Below are 20,279 nucleotides of genomic sequence, written 5' to 3' on the forward strand. Positions count from 1 at the left end.
CTCTGCCGCACGCCGAGGGACCCGCTGCCCCCGGGCCTCGCCTCGCCGCGGCTGCGCTGCCCCTGCCGCCTGTGGTGGAGCGCGGCGGGAAGCGCAAGGGTGAGCTGCAGCCGCCGCCGCTCCTCGTCCGCCTGGAGGGAGGCAGCGGTGGGTGGGAGGTGAGTGAGTCACAACCCGGGGCCCGCCGGCTGTGCGGGACGGGACGGGACGGGACGGCAGCAGCGGGGAGTACGGGGAGCCCGGGGAGCCCGGGGAGCCCGAGAGCGGATCTCGTGCGGGAACGCGTTACTCCGAGCCGTGCCGTGTTGCCTTCACTGGTACGTGCCCACATAGAACCACAGACTGGTCTGGGTCGAAGGGACCTTAAAGATCATCCAGTTCCAGCCCTCTGCCATGGGCAGGGACACCTTCCACTAGAGCAGGTTGCTCCAAGCCCCGTCCAACTTGGCCTTGAACACTGCCAGGGATGGGGCAGCCACAGCTTCTCTGGGCGACCTCTGCCAGCACCTCAATACCCTCATAGTGAAAAATTTCTTCCTTAGGTATAATCTAAATCTCCCCTCTCAGTTTAAAGCCATTCCCCCTTGTCCTATCCCTATATGTCTTTGTAAAAGTCCCTCCACAGCTTTCTTGTAGCCCCCTTTAGGTAGAATCACAACAGCAACTGCTTTCTTGTGTATCAGTAGGATGGAAGCACTTGTTGAGTTGCTCAAACTCTGCTATAATGGGCCTCAAATAAAAACAGAGAGCAGTGTCCTCCTCTTGGGGACAGCAGGAGGGCTGAATTTGCTGAGGAAGCCCATCACACCCAGCCAGTTATCTCTGTGCCAGCAGGACCTCAAAGCACCTGTAGCTGCTTCCCAGTTTCCATGGTTTAGGCTGACTCCACCACAGAGTTGCTCTTGTTTCATATTAAGAGACCTCTCGCTGTGTTCCTAAACAGACAGTAGTTGTTTAGGTAGGAAACACCTCAGACGTCTATCTGCAGTTCCTTCTGTTTAGGATTGCATGTTTCGCAAGTAAAAGACATTACCTGGGCTTTGTCATTGCAGAATGCCTGACGTGGAGGTTTTCACTATGAAGGTCAGCTGGGAGGAGTCTCACCCTTCCACCAGGTTAATAACAGCTACAAAACTCTTCCTAAGCTTAATGGTGTCATCTTTTTCCTCACACCTTTCTTAAGGTGTTTCCTGTAAGAGTATTCATGTCAGGCACCTTAGTGTAACCTTAATGTGCCTCCTAATTGAGCGGTATTAGACTGTCGTGTTGTTACCTCCTATTGCTATTCTTTCTGCTGAAAGCATCCATTTCTTACAACGCCAGGCAGAGTTTTAATCTTGAGGTGCACTGCCAGTTTGAGGTGAGGATCTGACTTTGAAGTCGTAAAGAGGTGCTGTTGCTGATGTTCAAATAACGCTGAACTGCTTCGGGCTAAAGCAGAGAAGAAATAAAACTGTGTTGTTCTAAAACATCTCTCACTCTGTGGTTATCTCAAAGGGCTTTATGAAGTAATGTCAAGTAAAGGAGCACCTTTAAGTACAGCAGCCGTTCTGTGCACAAATGCACCTTTGAAGACAGACATTTTTTGGCATTAGAGCTATCTATACTCATTTGGTGTCTATATAGTAGGGCTGTTACACATGTTTAATGATTACCTGCAAGGCCATGAGAAATGTCCAATAATGGTCACTGCTTAAAGGCATTAAGGTAAGATAAAGTATGTGTGTATATTAAATTCCTCCTTAGGCTGACTCAAGGTATGAAAAAGCAGCCCAGGAGATGTTAAGGTTAAAGTGAATGTGTGACTCTGCTATATTTTCCAGTAAAGCTGCTACATTTATAGAGTACATACATTTTTTGTTATTGTGCATTCATGCTGAAGTGCTTCAACAAAAAAACTATACCTAAACTTAAATTTGAGCAATAGATCATCTCACATGGGCTGGCACACAGTTAATTGCTACTGTATTCACTCCAGCTTCGGCAATGCTCTCGCAGCAGGACATTGCCATTTAGGAAACACAGCTTCATTTCTAAGCTTTAAGCAGAAGGCAATATGTAGACCATATAGGATTTTCCAATCTGCATCCGTCCAGAGGAGATATGATTAAGTGCATTTTTGTTTAGATATTGATTTCTTCACCTGGCTTCCTCAAATGTCAGATATGTGTAGGGGTTTTGTCCAAGAAAAATAGGGCTGTTTGGAGTATTGATTGCAGCAGTGGAGTCTGCAGTACAGCTCAGGAAAAAGGTTTGGTTCACATTTTAAGACATTGCACTGTTCTTTAATAATCCTGTACATCCTTTGGATGTAGATGTAAAATCTGCTGCCAGGATTATATTATAATCTTTATTATGTTATTTGTAATCTGGAAAGAAAGTGATTTCAGGTTGAGCTATCAGCATGCAGTAATCTCCCCTTAAACCTGCTCAGAATTTATAGGGGTTTTTATGTGGCACTGTAAAAGGATAGGAAATGCTATTACTGAATTCAGTATTTTTTCCTTTTGATATATCCTACTTTTGCAATGGTAGCAGTTTGGTCTTTTAATGAATACAGATGTTTTTACATGTGTGTGTGTGCGGAGAGAAAGATGAAACAGCACACGTAAACAGTAATTGAAGTGCAGCAATTGTGGGAGGAGTTACAAGTTCAAGTACAAAATGTGATTGTATGGGTGTGGATACGTATATGCTACAAGGGCCTTTCCCTGGAGAATTTTTTCCTTCCATAAGAACCTGCAGTGGTAAAACCTGCCAGACAGTATCATTCCCAACTGTCAAAATATTTCCTCATAGTAAGAAACAAATGTTGCTTGCCAAGGCTCTTTGGGTTTGTGATTTTTTCACAGACTCCAGCAGTTCTGGACTTTTTTTTTCTCCAAAGGGTGTTGGAGCCACAGCACTCATACAGCAAATACTTCCCACCTCTGTGCAGTTCCACCTCTGGGGTTTGCTGTGAACTCCTGTGCTTTCAATTTCTTTTTGGTTCCACACTTTCAGATTTACTTTGGGCTCTTGTTCATGCTCTGTTCATGTCATACTCTTGTGGGATCTCTCCTGAATCACATCATTACAGTCATCTTTCTGTCATGTTAAATGGAGAGATTTAACATGGAAATATCCCATATAGTTACCTGAAATGCTGAAGCTAGGTAACATTCAGCTGTCAAGTTCTGGATGGGAGGGATGTGCCATGGAAGTGTCTATTTATCTTTTACCAACTATAAAAAGTACATAAAAAGTAAATCAGAGTTAGACACTTAAAGCGGGCTGAGATGAACTCGTCTTACGAGACTTCTCTGTTGCCAGTGAAGTCAAAGACAAACTCTGAGTAATTTCAGTACTGAAATTTTAGTACTGGAAGATAAGGCCCAGAACTTTTTTGTCCTGGTAACAATAGTACCTGAGGTGATGGATAACGAATGCCTTCTTTTCTAGCTCAGCAGCTACCTCAGGCCACAAGTGAACATTAGTTATTACTATCTGAAAGTAGTTTGGTAGTCTCTGAAAAATGAGACTCTTAATCTCAATTCTCAGAGATGACTTCACGATAGATGTCCTAGAGACTATAGTTCTCTTTGTCTTCTGGAGAGATCTTCAGAGCTCAATCTAACAGTGGCAGAACAAGTGCATGAAAGAGATGCTTTCAGGAGTGAATCAGCTGTGAAGTGGAAGTATTCGTGTGGGGAACAACATTCCAGGAACAGACTTTTCAGGCTCCCAGGTTAACGTTAAAACTCAACATGGTCACACTAAGAATGGGATTAAAACCATGCACATAAATAAATTGATAGAGTAATATACATCTGGTATGAGTTTAAATGTGTCACTACTGGTAATGTCTAAATTGAGACAGGATGCTTACCTTAAAAAATTCATACAAGAATTGAGCCCAGAAATCGTGATGACCTCTATATATACAGAACGTCAGAGTAAGTGATGTCAGTGCTTTCTTCTGACTTTACAAACTATGGGATAAGTCCTTCAAACAGAAAGCCAGTCCCTATTGTCAAGGTAATAGAAGTGGTTTGCACTGTCACCATCCTTCAGAACAATTCTTTCCTGAACTCTGGGTAGCAGTTTTACAGTCAAAATGGTTTGGTCAGGGTAGAATCTAAAATAGCTGTTAGAAGAATATGTGAATTGTGATAGAAAACAAAAGACTGGATTCATCTGCTGGTACTGTCAGGGAAATTACATTGATTTACAAAAGGAAACATTCTGGTCTATGAACATTTGAAGCTAAGACTAAAACATACCAAGATCCTATCCTTTTTCCCTAGAGCTCCATGTCACAGCAGGACTCTTGGACTTCAGAATTCCTCTTTCAGCAGGAAGCAATGTGTGATATTCTGAAAGATATTATAGAAATACGCTGTCTCCAGAACTTTGGCTGATCTTATCTGAAAAGCATAAAAATGTTATTCAAAACTGGCAGATAATTTACATTTGGTATGTTGGATACACTACAATAACTGTTACATTTTTCAGGCTAATTCTATAGTGCATGTTTAGTCTTTCTGCATTTCATTTGCTGTCACAAGTGATCAAATGACAGATAAAAAATTTACTTGATAATAATTGAGTATGTCATCTGCTTTCAAAGGCTCACAGTTCCAAAGCTGAGAAAGACTGAAAGAAGATGTATCTATAGTGTTACATTATACTTTATCTTTCACATAGCTAAATATTGTGACTAAAAGTCAGATTAGACAGTTACATCTGCACCATATTTTACAGAAGTGGAAAGATAAGTCATGGGCATTGACAAAGGTTTTTTCAATACCCGCTATTGATATAAATGCTTTAATACATCTGCTTATAATTTTTCATGCTGTCTCCTCTTTTGGCAGTGAACTACGTGAGATTTACAAAAGCCACACCTGCAGCTCTCTAAATCACAACTGTTCTGAAAGTTGATGTCTATGTATAACATTTTCACATTCAGTCGGCATAAATATATTAATAGTTATGTGACTTACAGTGAGTCCCTGAAGATGTAGGCTTGAGAAAAGATTTTCTTTGCTTCAAGATGTCTTTCTCTCTGAAGAACCTGTCATACCAGCCAGACTTTCAAAATCTCACTATAAACACCCTGGTGTAGCGCTGAGCAACTTCCTGCAAGTTACTAAATGCTTTCAAGTCCTATTGATCTTTCAGGAATTGAAGGAAGTGGACTACTTACAGGAAGAGCTGAGACTTTTAAAGAATGAAATGCAAATTAATTCCATTAGCTTGCACATTTGTAGTTACTTTTAGGTATAGTTTGACATTTTCTATTTTTTATTCTTGACATAAAAATATACTTAACTGGCAAACACTGTCACTTCCTTTAAGATTCTCACACCAGCCATCAACTTCTGTTGCTGTTGATGCTATCTTCAGTGTTAGGGGACAAAATGTTTTGGAGAAACCTGAAGTGTAAAAAGCTTTTGGTTCTCAAAGTTCATGTGCAGTTCCATGACTTTCAGCAGATAATTTGCCTCCCTTAGGAGTATAAAGATACTAATGCTGGGAGCTGTTCTATAATTTTCCTAAATCATAACAGCCAGATATCCAAATGGCTGATTCAGTTATGGACTTTTCTCTAAACAATCAGCCTAATTCCGTACCAGAGCTGTTACTGCTCAATGATCTGTTGAAAGAGTCAGTAGCATTTGGCACATAGATATTGTTTACAACATGTTCTTTATTCTTTCTGGCATGTAACAGTGCCTTCTGCTTCCTCCTGCTTCCCTGATGATCACCTTATTGTGACTGGGGAAGCAAAATAATGGAATTAAAGGGAGTGTAGGTATCCCCAGATGACATTAGAAAAACACAGCAGTATTAGACCACTTTGTGCTTTGCATGTTTAGCAGAGATGAGTCCTGTGCTTTTTTGACATAGATGTCACTATAATTCTTTGTGATGGGTCTTCACATTTGATGACACTGCAAAATCCAAAAGCTTTAAGTCAGAGTTGGATAGAGTCAACCTTGAAATACAGTGCAGTCTGTGAGAATAATTAAACAGTGGGTGGCTTAACAAGGCAGTGGTACATCAGTGTAAATTAAAAGGCTTAAAGTAGGAGTTAGTATCCTTTTTACAAAGTACATATTAATCATGGGAGAAATTTGCAGCCTGTGCTGAGGTTATGGGCTGGAGACATTGCAGTTCCTTTTGGTTTCAGGAGCTATGAATCTGTAAGAATTTCCTTTCTTCATGGGTCATGGTATAGTAAGCAGAATTGTGTCCATAGTCCTTGTGCTGCTCATAGTACTTGCAGCTCTGTATTAGGCCAATGTCTGTAATTAAATCTCATCTCTCAGGACTTTAGATGATTAGGGGATTACACTCAGGGTTGGTAGAAGAGTGCAGTAGATTCTGGCTGTATGTCAGCTGGATCCAGTAATATCACTAATAATGTCACTATAAGATGTTTCTGTATATAACATGATAAAAAGTTTGGTTCCTGCTCATCTGCTACTGAAAAGAGATTTGTAACTGAACCATAAAGACCTACCACACTTCTCAGAGGGTTATATGGTCACAGAAATTGAACTAGGCAGTAAAGACCTGTCCCTCATAAAATTGTGCAAGTTTACTTCCAGCCTAATCCTCCCTTTTCATTTATTAATACCAGACTTTGAGATTTTAGGAGAAGTGTGAGAAACTCTGTCTTCTATCAGCAGTTCTTTCTGGGCTCAATTCCAAAGTCCTTCTCCCCTTGTATCTGTGGATATAATATCTAATACTGTATCTCTGGATGTTCTTATCAGTTCAGTCCTGTGTATCCCGAAGGCCAAGTCCATAAACTTTCTTTTCTTTCCCCCAAGGTTTTAGATTTATAATGCAAAGATATATATTACACTTTTTTTGTAGTATTGCAAGAAGTGAAGGGAGGAGATTCTCTTATCCCCTGCTCCTTCAGTATAGCTTGCATGAGTAAGTGCTACTCAGCATGAGCAGTGACTAGAGGCGCAATCTCACAGTGATGAGGTGGGCATAAAATTCTGTTTCAAAACTGGACCCACACAGAAGCTCACAGTTGGAGGTAGTGGATATTTGAAACAGTACATTCCTGATGGCTTCAGATTCCGAGTTCTGGTTTCGGATCTTTTTCCAGTAGAGATAAACATGATTATGCACCCTAGCAATTCCAGTAATCTCTAGTTACTTTTGGACTCACTGCTATGTATGTTTCATATATTAGGGATTAGTTCTGTTTGCTTCCATCTATGTAGTTGTGGGTTTTTTTTTTCTATCAAATTCAGTAACAAGAAAAAAAATCCAGTGCATTTATACTCACAGAAAACCAGTCATGCAAAGCATTCGTTTATGAAAGAGAGATGGTTACACTGAGTCAATACTAATACAATTACCTACTTGAACAAGCTCAGCTACTCTATGCATTACCTAATTCTGGCTCTTGAGAGTCTTCTCTTTTTTTGCTGTAAGGTTTTCTTTCTGTATTCTCTTTGTCTTGTGTTTTCAAGAGCCACCACAAGCTGGAAATGTAGAAGTACACACTGTTGTCATGGAAAACCTGGCTTACCTATACAGATATCGTGCCATCACTGTAAACAAAAAACAGATGCCATATCTGCAAGCTGTATTTACAGCTCTGAGACACAGTAGTCTATTGGGTAGGGTTGGCTGGGAAAATCTTAAAATAAGCTTTTCTCATTCCCAATGGATCATAAGTTTTCCATATTCCACGTGGGACAAATGCTTCTTCTCTTGTTTTTGAAGGGCAGGGAGGTGAATGGGATGAGAATTGTCTCTGTTAAATTGTTAATTAAAATTGAATTTATTTGACATGAGTACCTTATCTGTTCCAATATTTTGTTTCAGTTTAGATTTCCTTTATATGAGCTTCGTCACTAAATGGTGAACACTATTAAATATTTCTTATTTGAAGAATTCTGAAAGAGGAAGACTTTCACTGTTTCTTAATAGAAATTGATAGCTTTGCATAAACCTCCACTTCTATAGAAATAGTGATTTCCAAAGAAAATTATTTAGATTAAAAATTGTGACCGATCTAGATAATCACTGGCTTAAAGGTGAACACTGGTGGTTTGGAATATGTAACTTTTGTGACCCGATGAAGTCAATGGGAATCTTCTTTCTGAAGATTGAATCAATCATTTTTGCTAAGTGTTATGTGTCAGATCATTTAAAAATTCCCCAGAACAACTGGAAATAGGCTTCACTTCATTTTAGAGACCTACTGAAGCTTGCTATATCCTGACATTGCCCCGCAGTGTAATGGGAACTGACATAAATGACTGAACAACCCTCAGTGCATCCTAGGAGCATGTAGCTGCCTGATTCTTCTCTAGTTGTAGTTAAAGGAAGTTACTCTAGTGCACTACAGCTGTGTGGCTGCATATGATTTGATCCTATAAAATTGTGGATTACCCTGGACTTCTGCACTGAGCACAGTTTGAAGTCACTTCATAGGGCACCAGAATACAATTGTGATTGACACTGGAGAAGCAGGTGGTTAAGGATGCTCCTTTACCACAGCAGTTCACCTCTGTTATTAACAAATCTAAGTCTGTGTCATTGGGCATTGCCTGCCTAGTATTCATCTGAAATTTTCAATCGCATACTTAGTAAATTAAGACTCATTACTCCCTGGAGAACAGACAAGAATCCCCATCCCCACTCCAGGTGCCTCCCTTAAGACACAAGCCATATTCTCTCATCTCCCTGTGGATATTAATTATTCTATGCAGAATGGAACAGTGTCAGCAAAGGTGGTCAAGAGAGACATTCAGAGTGCTCTGTAACTTGGACATTATGGCACTTTCAGTAGAAAACAAGCTCAAACCCTTAAGGCAAAAGAAGCAACTGGGGCACTTGTGTCTTGGGCTGCATTCAATCTCAGATCATTATCAGTGAGCTGATAAAACACTTATCGGAAGCATCCAGCAGGCCCAGCAGAGCTTAGCCATGAACATAAGCAAAGCAGCCTCCTAGCAGAACGCTAAGCACAGGACCACTGCTGACATTAACATGCTTTACTTTGGTGTTAATCATTATTTAGAAGTGTTCACTGCAGTATCCTTTCTTTCCATACAGAAGGAATGAGGGTGAAGCATCCTTAATACATGCTGTGCTGCAAGGGAAATGTGAAGGAGTAGCTCTTTAGGCAAGCGTGCTGCTGGAAGTCTACGTTGGCTCAATCACTGCAGCTCACAACTGTGAAATGGCCTGTTTTGTCGAGCTTGTCAGCAATGTGCATCCTTCAGTTCACAACACAGAAAGCTGTGGTTGGCTCACGCACAGCAATTTCCAGTTGGCGAGTTGGTTCAATGGATACATTCACTTGGGGAAATGAAGTAGGAATACTCCCAGTTTGAGTAAGGCTACACTGTATGAATATCTCCCTCATCCGAAAGAGATATGATGATTCCGTATAAGATGAGGCATGATTAGCAGGAGGGAACAGAAAGAGAAACAATGTATGTTTTGGAGAGAATTCTTTCATTCATTTTTATTTATCTTTTTGAATGAGATTTTATTTTCCTGATTGGTCGCATATCCCATATGGAGCCAACGGGAATCTGTACTTCCACCCTTTCCCACATACACTCCACAGCTACGGGTGCAACTTCACAGCCATGCATGGACTGTATTTCTTCTCCCAAGGAGAGAATTCATTGCTTTGTAAATATAGAATTAAAGGCTCAGGAATTAATGACTCTCTTTGACAGTGAAGGAATTGCAGCTGGCCACAGTAAAGATGTAGGGTATGGAGGGCAAATGTAATCTCTAAAAGAGATTCAAAGGATCAGGAGTTATGGATCAGATAACCAGCAGTAAGCTTCACTCCATTGCATGGATTCTGGTACCTTCTGGAGCAAAGAGGGTTGTTTTTGAAGTTGGTTGATACAGCATTAATAAGAGCAATTCATGGTTCAGCTCTGCTCTCCTGGGCAGTACTTCATCATGTTTTTGGTGCAGGGAAAGAAGGAGCTCTTGGCTTTGTGTAAAAAATATGTGGCTCGCACAGGAGGAATTCCTCATGTTTTATGTAGTCAGTTGCTGCTAGCTTTTTAGGGCACTGGCATTCAGTCTCCTTCATTACTGCTACACTTGCCACAGGTCTAAGCACGTAATAACAAGGCAGTACGTTAGCAATAGGATCAGAGTGGCCTCTTGCTATATAACTTGCTGCTAGAGCTGCTGCAAGAACCATTTTCTATTCCTGTTTCTGCTCAGAGCAGAATCTTTCCTGAAAACATTGAAATAAATGTTCCCAGTGCACACCATTTAGTGTTAAACTTTCCCATTTTAAGATGATTTTTCTCCTTCCACTTTGTACAGAGTGTGTGTCATCAGTAGCCTTACAATCCTGCAATATTAATCAAACCATCCAAACTGTGGGCTTATTTTGTTTCGAGGATGGATACCAATCCTTAATTACTCCGGGCCCGTTTTAACTACCTCAGCACATCCTTATCTGTTTTGCTGCACTTCATTTCGTATTACACATTTCCAGTTGGAGACTTGACAGGAGGCAGAAGCAATCAAACCATATTGTCTGGCATAACAGTGGGGAAACTGCCATGTCTCTCATGCAAAAGATTAATAATAGACTGTGTGCTGTCTTTGTAAAACAAAAACATGTCTCGCTTAAGCGGCTTAAAAGTTACATCCTGTGTGATGCTGTCAGCGCGGGGGCCCGATGTCAGACATCTAAAGGAGTTTTAATCTTTGAAGAAGCATCTTTTTTTTTTTCCCCTCTTGTAAATCATACCGTACTTTGCTGCTGCTGATCTCAGGGCAAGATGCTTACATTAAACTGTTGCTGCAGATAGGAAGCAACAAACTGTTGCTGGGCAGAGGAGCGTGGAAAGCCACAAATACCTTAGTGGAGAGGGAATAGCCTGCTATTGCCAGGCGAGGGAGCTGTTTAGGTGCAAGCTTGGATTTTAGGTCCAGACATCATCTCTGGAATCTAAGGAGCCTGATAGCATTACTGCTGCCTTAAAATACGTGTGAGAGCCAGGCAGTTAATTGCTAGGTCTGAAAACAGCTTGGAGAAACCTGCACAGGTGCTCTCTCCCTCTTTGCTGTGTTTGATCTGAGGAGGCAGGGATATGTCCGGAATTACTAACAGGAAAAAAACAGGAGGAGTAGCAAGATTTTAGATTGGGGTTTAAAATCCGTATTGTCACAATTTCTGTGGAAGTCCAAGGGTATGTGGATGGTGGAAACCCCTTGCAACCTGCGGGACTGGACTAAATGATCTGTAAAGGTCCCTTCCAACCCAAACTAGTCTGTGATTGGGTGTGTGTGATTTAAGAGGAGGCAACAAAAGTTTAGTAGTGAGTCTTCCTCACAGAGCTGTTAAGAAAGGATTCAGAAATGCATGAAGTCATTCTAGAAATTGATTTTCAATCCAGGAGTGTAACTACTCCATATTGCCGTTTCTGTGATCCATCTTGTCCTGAATACCTGAATTAAAGGTAATGCAGCACAGAAACACAGGATTTTATTAATGTCACCAGAGTACAGAGAAATGGCTGAACATAAAGAAACCTGCAGGTGGTGGGGAGGAGGTAAATGCAAAGTCCTCGTGATATGCTTGCAGGGAATGTATAATCTGCACTAGAAAATTCAGAGCCTGTCTGCTTGGCGTGGATCCTAGCTGTGTAGCAGTTTGTTTAGTGATGATGGAAAGCTCACTCTACATTAGTTCCTAATGGATTATTGCAGAATGTCCTGTAATGATGACGTGCTTGAGCTGTTAATTGATTATGAAATGCCTTAAGAGCTTTATGAAAAGCATAAGATACAATTATTATTGGATCATGCCGCTCATTAACTTTAAAGAAAATAAATGTGCTGTAACTCCAACTGGCCCATAAATCTCTTTTGTTTGGAAATAGATTCATGTCACCCCCCTTTTCGCTGGTAATACCAATGTCTGCTGCTTGTTCGAATGGAAATACATTTAGGGAGATTAAGGGCCTGAACCAATGTGACTGAAGTCAGCTGGAGCTGTTCCATTGACTACAGAAGGAGTGGGAGCACTTTTTTGGTCTGTCCACATCCAAAGGAAAGGAAGGTCTGTGGAAGAGCACAGCAGCCACAAGACTCTTTGAAGAGAGGGGACATGCGAAGATTCTTGTTTCTGATGTGGGAGCATTACTTTATCCTTGAAGTGTTTCAGGCTCCTGGCCATTTTTTGTTGTCAGTATAATTTGGGTTTTGAATTGTGAGGTATAGGAGATTTGGGCCATATTTACGGACGTAAAGCTGTGCACATTCAGTTATCTGCTACTACAATACTCACACAAACTACTCTTACAGCACTTCACATTCTGTTTTGTAAGGAACTCATAAAGTAAATCCTGGGTGTAAGCTCAGCTTGACAGCATGCATTTTCCTCTGTTCCTGGAGTGTGCTTTTGAAAGCTGCAAATGCAACTAAGAGAGCGCAATTCTGAAGGAACCAGAAACCCGTATCTCAGTTGAGGATGGGCCTGATCCTGCCATATCCCAGATTGACTTGTCACTTTGTATTATGACAAGCCTCTGCTTGGAAGCAAGCTCAACAGGAGGCTGAGTGCTTTAAATGTGGGTGAATGTAACCCCCAGGTAAGTTATTCATGCTGTGGATCTGGTGATACACCAACCCTGAATAGGAACAGTCACCCTGTGACTCTGTGACCAATGTCAGGGGGAAGGCAGAAAAGGACAGAAGATCCATATGTAAGTTATAGATTTTCCCTAAAGAGAATGTATTTCATTCTCAGTATCTCTGCTTTTACCCTTCGTGTTTTACTAGTGCAGATAATTAAAAATAAAGGTGAATATGCCTTAAATAATGAAACATCAGCCAGTGAAACAATTTACCTTCAGGGCTGTTTTGTAATACAGTCCAAGAACCAGGAAATCCATAGGTTTTCTAATTTATTGTACAAAAAGGTTGTTATTACTGTTCACAAAGTTTCCCACACAAAAGCTGTTAGACTTGCCAGCATCTCTCACGCATTCAAGTGCTGCCATATGAGACAGAGAAAAATCCCACCTGATGATAAACTGTATTAGGAAAGAGGCATCTCTGAGGCATCTCCATAGTTTCTAAAATGCTGCCTTTGATTTTGGGGATTAGTAGGGTTTTCTCAACCTCTCATTCTTATCTCTGCACATTTTTGGAAATGGACTACAATCTCCAGAGATCTGCTAACATCTGAATGGATTTAATTTTCTGGCTCAAAATAGGTCTTGCATAACTGGTTTTCTTATACAATCAGCTTTGGAAGGTGTTGCACGTGAATAACAATTTGGGAAGAAGTAAATTTTTTATTTCCTATTTAGATTTTCAGATCTTAAACATTCAAGTATTTTGTATCTTCAGAAGCCTGTTAAATCCTATTGGAATATTAGTTCTAATTTCAGCAGACCAGATGTTGAATGAACTTGCATCTGTGTAGTGTCAGTGACATCACTGAACTGGCTTGTAAGTTTTGGCCTCCAGATTGGTCTCTGACCCAGAAAGCAGTTTTTCAGTCAGTAGATATGATATTATTTCACCTGGAATACTCAAGATTTAGTTACAGTTACCTTCTCACCTAATTTCAAGGAGTTTGGATTCTTAGGGTACTGTTCAGCCATGGGAAAGGAACACTGGCTGATGCATGAGGGCCACTTGGAGCAAGGAGTTACTGAGTGGGACTTCTTGTTTTCAGTGTGGCTTATACAGAAAGCTTCATGCTGATCCTCTGTGTAAGGCCAAATTTCAGCTCTAGTTCCCAGACTTGCAGTGAGTATATTATAACTGACAGTTAAGCATTTTTATAATGGATTCAACCCATGATAGTTGTATTTGTGTTTTCAGGTCATCCTGCTTCAGGAATAATGCTGTTGCCACCACTTACCTGGGAATGAACATGTACCTTGCAAAAGACTTTCTGGTTTTGCAGCAATAGTGTAGACCCCCAATTTCTGCACAGCACTCTGCCTTGAGAAGTCAGCAGAATCCTGCTCTACTCCAGACCTCAAATGCTGACAGGAACCACCAGGACTGTGGAATAACTGTAAGTGGAAATTGAATTCTGGGTATTCATATGTAAATGGAAATAACTGATGTCCCATTGTGCTTTTGCTTTCAAAAAAAATGAGGAAAAAAAGAGAAATCCCCCAAACATAATGAAGCATTTGCATATAAAAGGGCTTTTAACTCACATTCTTTGCTCATTGGCATCTCTGGAAGCCCATTATTCTTTTCTGCTATAAAATTTTACCCAGAAAAACATTCACATTTCTGGACAAGTTGGGAGTTCATAAAAATAATTTATTCTCATTCATTTATTTCCATCGGATGCAGACCTTTCCAGACAGGGCAATTATTTCTAGACACCAGTGGGAGAACAATGTAAGCTTCTGTGGTGGTGTGGGGACTTTTCTACATTACCGTAGCTAAAGGTTTAGAGATGCTATTTCAGTAGATAGTCTTATTGTAACAGCAAAGGAAATGAGGATGTCTTCAGTTTCTAATCCTGAGGGTGCAGCTTTGTGACTGGATAAGCAGGAGCAAATGGCTTATTCTTTTGAGGACTAATATTAGTCTTATTTTGTCTGCTGTAAATCTGGAGTAACTCCACAGATGCCAGTGGAGTTTCAATGCTAATCCGATGTTGTTTCCTCATCTGTAAAAGAAGTTAATGAGCTGCTTCTTTCTCGGGGGATCTGGCAAGGATATTTAGTTAATGTTTGACTTCACTCTGTAGAATGCTAATGCATTGTTATTGCTAGTCCAAACTTTGTTCTGTGCAGGTGAAAGAAACAGTTAACACACAAGGTACTCATGCTTAACACACTCTGCCAAAGACACATCACAATATATTGGCTTTCATTCTAACATCTCAAACAGTTTTCCCATTACTGCTTTCATTAGGTAGGAAGCCTGGTCTGTTCTATGAGGAAAGCAACCAGATGCACGTAAATAAATTAACACCAAAAGATTACAAAGTGTAAAATGCGCATACGTCCTCCACTGGGCTGCTTCTTTACGGTCAGGTCAAAAGGGAGCATTGCAAATATAAAATGAATGGCTTTAATTCTGCCAAGTAATTTGTTGTTATATGTACCCTGAGAGAAAATAAAATACACACAGACAGAATGGTGGACAGATAAATAACTATTGGCAGAAGTGATTTGCGGCTTTCAAGCAATCTTTTTAACATTCTTCTGTCTCATTATTTCTGTATATAAATGAGAAACATCTCTGTTAAGAAGTAACAAGGATAGCAGGGCAGGAAGGCCTTAGTACATGTCTAAGCAACCAGGAATTAACTTTTTAATCCTTAGTAACTCAGAGCTAGCGATTTATGAAGTGATCATGGCATGGGATACTGTCACAAAGCAAGTAGAGGCCAGTAAAACTGCAATAACAGTATCTCCACTCCTGTTCTGGGGCATATGGTGATAGTTCTCAATGCATTTTTCCAAAATGGGTTCATTATTCCCATTTTGCAGCTGTTAAAGTGATCCCACTAGGAAAAGTGCCTTGCCTAAACACATCAGCAGGTGACAAGGTAGAAGGAAGCCATGCAGCTGAACACAGGGGAGAAGAGGGTGGGAGTGGTGCTGCTCCCATACTTGCTCTTGCAATTGGAAAGAGAACCTTGGCCTACCAGCTCCCATCAGCCATCCACTGACATTAGATGAAAGATAGAAAACAGAAGGATACCACATAAAATAGCTTCAGCTTATTAGAGAACCCTTCCTTGTGACTGTCTCATGTTTGGATCTTCCCTCTTTTCCCCAAATACCACTCTTCTCAACCGTGTGTCAACACATTTTGCATTGTGCCTCCTACTGACAACTTACCAGTTTGCTTTGTTATCCCTTCTGCTAGTGCTGCAGTGATGAGAAGGCCAAATGAAATATTTCCTCTGTGTTGTTCTCCTTGCTCTAATCTTTCCAGGGGGTCAGCTATGTTCTCTTGGATTACATCTGTAGTGCACAGCTTCCCACTGTGGACCAGCTCAGGTTTGTGTAGCTTGCAAGGTCTAGTACATGGTTAAAGCTTCCTTCTGTCCTAGCCAGCATGACTGTGTTCCAGAGAAAAACATGTTAAACCAGCTTTGTATTAACCAAGAATGTTTTACACTGAACTCTTGAGCTGGCAGTGTTGCTGGAGTAGCTTAGGCACCAGCTGCCAAGTATTTACATGGGATTTCCAGCTGGCTTGTTCAATTCATGCTATGATAGCTACACTGCTACTGGCTCCTCAGTCATCATGCTACTTACCTTGGTTTTATTAACATGAGCTAAGAATATGCTAGAATTATCTTTTTTGCCAAAACACTTGCAAGAAAAAACAAAGATATTGCAACAATCATTGGAAATTACACACTGGGGAAACATTTTCATTCCAAAATAAGACTTTTGTATATTCATGTGCTAAAAAGAAAAGAAGCAACAATATTTCCTAGGAAGTTTTGATTTAGGAAGGAAATCAATAAAGTAACTTTTTCTGTAGCCTCTGTAAATCAGCAGAGGCACTGGTTTGGCCAATTTGTCCTGAAACTGAGCTCATTAAATCTAATTGGACACGCTGTACAGCAAAGAATCATATGATAAACCTATGAATTTTATGTCCAATTAGAAAGACATGCTGATTCCAGTGGTGGATGTCTGCCAAGATATATTTAACTGAAGTGTGCATGTGGGTTAGATTAATAGATTTTGAGACAGAATCAGCCCTGACAACAAGGAAGTCATCTATTATAGGCAACAACTCAAGATCACAGCAAAATTGCTTGTTAAAAGAAATCATAAACTCTGGAAAATACCAATGTTCATTAACACTTACTAGCTCTGATTTAAATACATGGCTTAGTAGAAGAGATGAGGATATTCTTAAGATTTTGTAACTTTACTGCAGTGAATCAAAAGGAACAAGCACATGCCTTGCAAGTAGGAAATATGGCTCATGGTGAAAAGCAAAGGGAAAACGCACACTTAAATGCTGAAAGGATGAGATCCAGAGTGCCTGTTCATGCACTTGCAGGCTTTACAAAGCCTGGTCTCAGCAGGGTGAATCAAAGAACTGAAACTACATATGTAAGGTCCATGTTCTCAAAGGAAAGAATCAGACACTTCCCAGGGTCGCCGAGAATGCCACACAAGGGCTTGGTGGCCGGCCAGTATGAAATGCTGAGGATAACATGTCTGAGCACTTTTCCTGGACTTTGGAGCATCTGCCCACCCAGGATACACAGCACAGAGCCTTATCCTAACTGTAATGGCCTAATCGAGCAGGGCTCGTTCTTTCTAGAGGCACGTAATGGCTGAAGGACAAGCCTAACTTGGTGTCTCAACTCTCTCATTAGCTTTGAATGTTCACCTCATGATTACCTAATGTAAAATGTACTGATAGTTCAGAGCACAGGCAAGAAGAATTCGATCTTTGCCTGACTTCCACGTCCCTCCACCTTTCCTCCAAAGCCTGGCACTGCCCTGTCTGCTTTCCTTCCAGTCTCATTCCTGGGTGGACAGCAGCCCAGACCAGACAGCCCAGGATGTGGCTCAGAGAGACTTTCCTAGCCTTAGACAGGACATTTGCAGGCTAAGGATCAACTGCAAACTTCCACTGCCCTGGGTAACTGCTTTGACCACTAAGCAACAGCACTAAAGAAGTAACAGTAAGAGCACTTTTAAATAGGGTAACTTGGCTGCCATGCTTTACACTGAAAAAACACAGTCCTTGTATGATACAAGTTTATAGCTTATTTAGTCATTCCTGGTTGCATCATCCCAACTTCTTGTCTTTAGGCACTGAAGGAATGTCCCTAGAGCTCCTCCTGGCTCCAAGGTGTGGAATGCCCTAACAGCCCAGAATGTGTTTGCACACTCAAGTGTTGGCTAAAAATAAATAGTTTCTTAAGACCTTGGCACAGGGTAATGCTTGCATGGAGAATTAGATCTCTCAAACAGGACGGTCGGTTGTTGAGATGGTAATGGAGTGACCATTGCAAGGGGTCCTTGCAACAGCACCGCAACTGGATCATGGGGTCCAGCTTCTTAAACCACTGTTTTGCTCAATTCTCAGATAATTTAACTATTCAGTGGTGCTCCAGCATGTATATGATCCATTCCTATAGGGGATCTTAAACTCCATACAAAACATCTCCTAACTGTCATAAGTATCACAAAGAACCTATGTGACTTGGTTTTGTATATGTAAGAACAGTTTCTACTACCCGTGTACAAATGTCTATGTAAAGTTTGGTCAGTTCTGCAGCAAGAACCATGTAAGGGAGCCTCTTGACCACGTTCTCCACTCAGAATGCCAATCAACACATGTAGGCACATAAACTTATTTAGAGACAGCAGGAGCTGTCTGGAGAAATCTCTAGAAATGTCCAAAATACCTACCTGGAGAGCTTCTGTGGAAGCCAGATTTTAACTGTGAAGGTCGCTAGAAGTCCAGTTACCACCTTGTCTCAAGTCAGTCTGTTGTTTCAGATCTGTCTAAATCATAGAGGCAGATGACTGGCTGGGGAGCAACTAGGGATTTCACGATTGAAGAGCTCTGGGTGTGCATACGGGAACAGCCCTGATACCCAGGTATAGCACAGTTGCAACTGAAGGACAAACCTGCGTTTCATACTTGAAACTTCAGCTCCATAACTCTTGCCTCATTTCATTACCCCAGTGCCCAGGCTGTATGGTCAGAAACACTTCAATATGCTGCTTCAAATGCCTCCCTTCTCTGGATCAGGATTTCTCAGAACAAAACTTCATATTAAGTGTTTAGTAAGGGAACAGAGTATTAGAATACAGATTAAAATACCATACCTAATATGAAAGCTAGCAAACAAACAAGAAACATACATTTTGATACTGTGATTTTCAGTAAACCTAGAGACCTGTACAATATCTGAGTGAGTCATTGCCTTTATACATGATCAGTATTATCATCAATTTATATTTGGATAACTGAGGCTCAGGGTTTTTGATTGTCTTCCACTAGCTCAGGCATTCTGCTCTTACTTGAGTTTTTTTTCTACTACTGTTGCTTTCACAGATAAGAAAAGAAATGAAAAAGAATTTCAAACACACGAACCTTGTCTAATTCTGTCTCCTTTATTCTTCAACCACTTTTCATTCGGACGGAATAAAATGTCACATTTAGCAGAGGACTGAGCAATAGACCTGAGCTCTCTGGCAAGCGCTGACTGGCCTTGCGTGCGTAGAATTCAACCTTGGTCAGTCTTTTTCATCCCAACAATACCAGTGTCTGGCAGTGATTCGTGCCTAACTGTTCTCTGCCACCTGCAGTGGAATGAGATGCCTGACCAGCCATCCCCGCCTGCCTGAGAGGAAGCTAACACATAACGCGCAGTAGAGCTTTATTTTGTCCCCAGTATGTGTTTACTCTGCATCACAGCAAAACCATTTGTCAAATATTAATTGAATTCTCCAACATTTGGCGTATTTGCATAACTATTATGAAATGGAGCATTATCTCCCTTGGTATTATACCCATTTCCCTTAGCTGGTGTCTCTCTGATCCATTAATCATGTTTCCTGTATCCTCCCACAGAAGCTTAATTGCTCACATCCTGTAGAACCCACTCACAAAGAAATTAGCTCTATGTAAATCTGAGGCTATTACCTTGCCTCTATAAACGTGAAACAATGAAATTATCCTCAACAAAGGACAGTGATAAAATTCCACATAAGCACTGATCACCCAAGGAAGCAGATGGAGGCAATTTTATCAAGCCAGTGGGAAAAAAATGTTTTTGCACTACCAAGGACGTTACTGGGGAAATGATGTCCATGTCTTCCTTCACAGTGGCTGCTGTCCCCTTTACTGACTTCAGTATTACTTTAATATCTGTAGCAAAGGGTCAGCTTTAACCCCCAGGTGGCTTTCTAGAAAGATGGGATCATCTGCCTCTTCCTCTGAAGTCATGCTGCTGTGTGAAACGTAATTCACTGTTCATTTCACCATAGAGAGCGTGAGCAGATGACTGTCGGGCTGGTCTCCAAGTGCCTATTCTCTTTCATCACAAAAGAAAGTAGTAGTGTGTTTTGGGCATTCCCCTGTGCAGTTGATGTGTTGGATGTACTTTGCGTACACTAGATGTTGACTTGTATTAAAAACAACGTAATTCCTGCATCTTATTCAGGTTTAGATTCTGAACCATTCAGTCCTGTCAACAACAGAATTCGAGCATGGAAAGCCATCAAGTCTGGAGGCTCAGGGATCCTTAGGATTAAAAAATGCTAACTAACTTCCTCTAGACTTTAGTA

General features: G+C 40.9%; 1 protein-coding gene and 1 long non-coding RNA gene across 2 annotated transcripts in view; one reads left to right on the plus strand and one right to left on the minus strand.

Moving 5' to 3' along the window:
• Window positions 1–300: 300 nt before the first annotated feature.
• Window positions 301–20,279, plus strand: part of CEP295 (centrosomal protein 295) — a 67,750-nt gene continuing 47,771 nt past the window's right edge. The window contains exon 1 of the mRNA XM_061343632.1: window positions 301–317. The gene's annotated coding sequence lies outside the window, so the exon portion shown is untranslated. The remainder of the gene's footprint in view (window positions 318–20,279) is intronic.
• LOC133207056 (uncharacterized) lies at window positions 14,281–16,403 on the minus strand. The gene is made up of 2 exons (XR_009723939.1): window positions 15,840–16,403; window positions 14,281–14,656 (listed from the first exon to the last, which is right to left on the minus strand). It is a non-coding gene; the product is annotated as an uncharacterized LOC133207056 (long non-coding RNA).

This window comes from Neopsephotus bourkii, unplaced genomic scaffold, assembly GCF_033783945.1.
Source record: "Neopsephotus bourkii isolate Nb327-2 ecotype Australia unplaced genomic scaffold, CSIRO-AGI_Nbou_v1 NB_1825, whole genome shotgun sequence".
In the NCBI taxonomy this organism is placed as follows: domain Eukaryota; kingdom Metazoa; phylum Chordata; class Aves; order Psittaciformes; family Psittacidae; genus Neopsephotus; species Neopsephotus bourkii.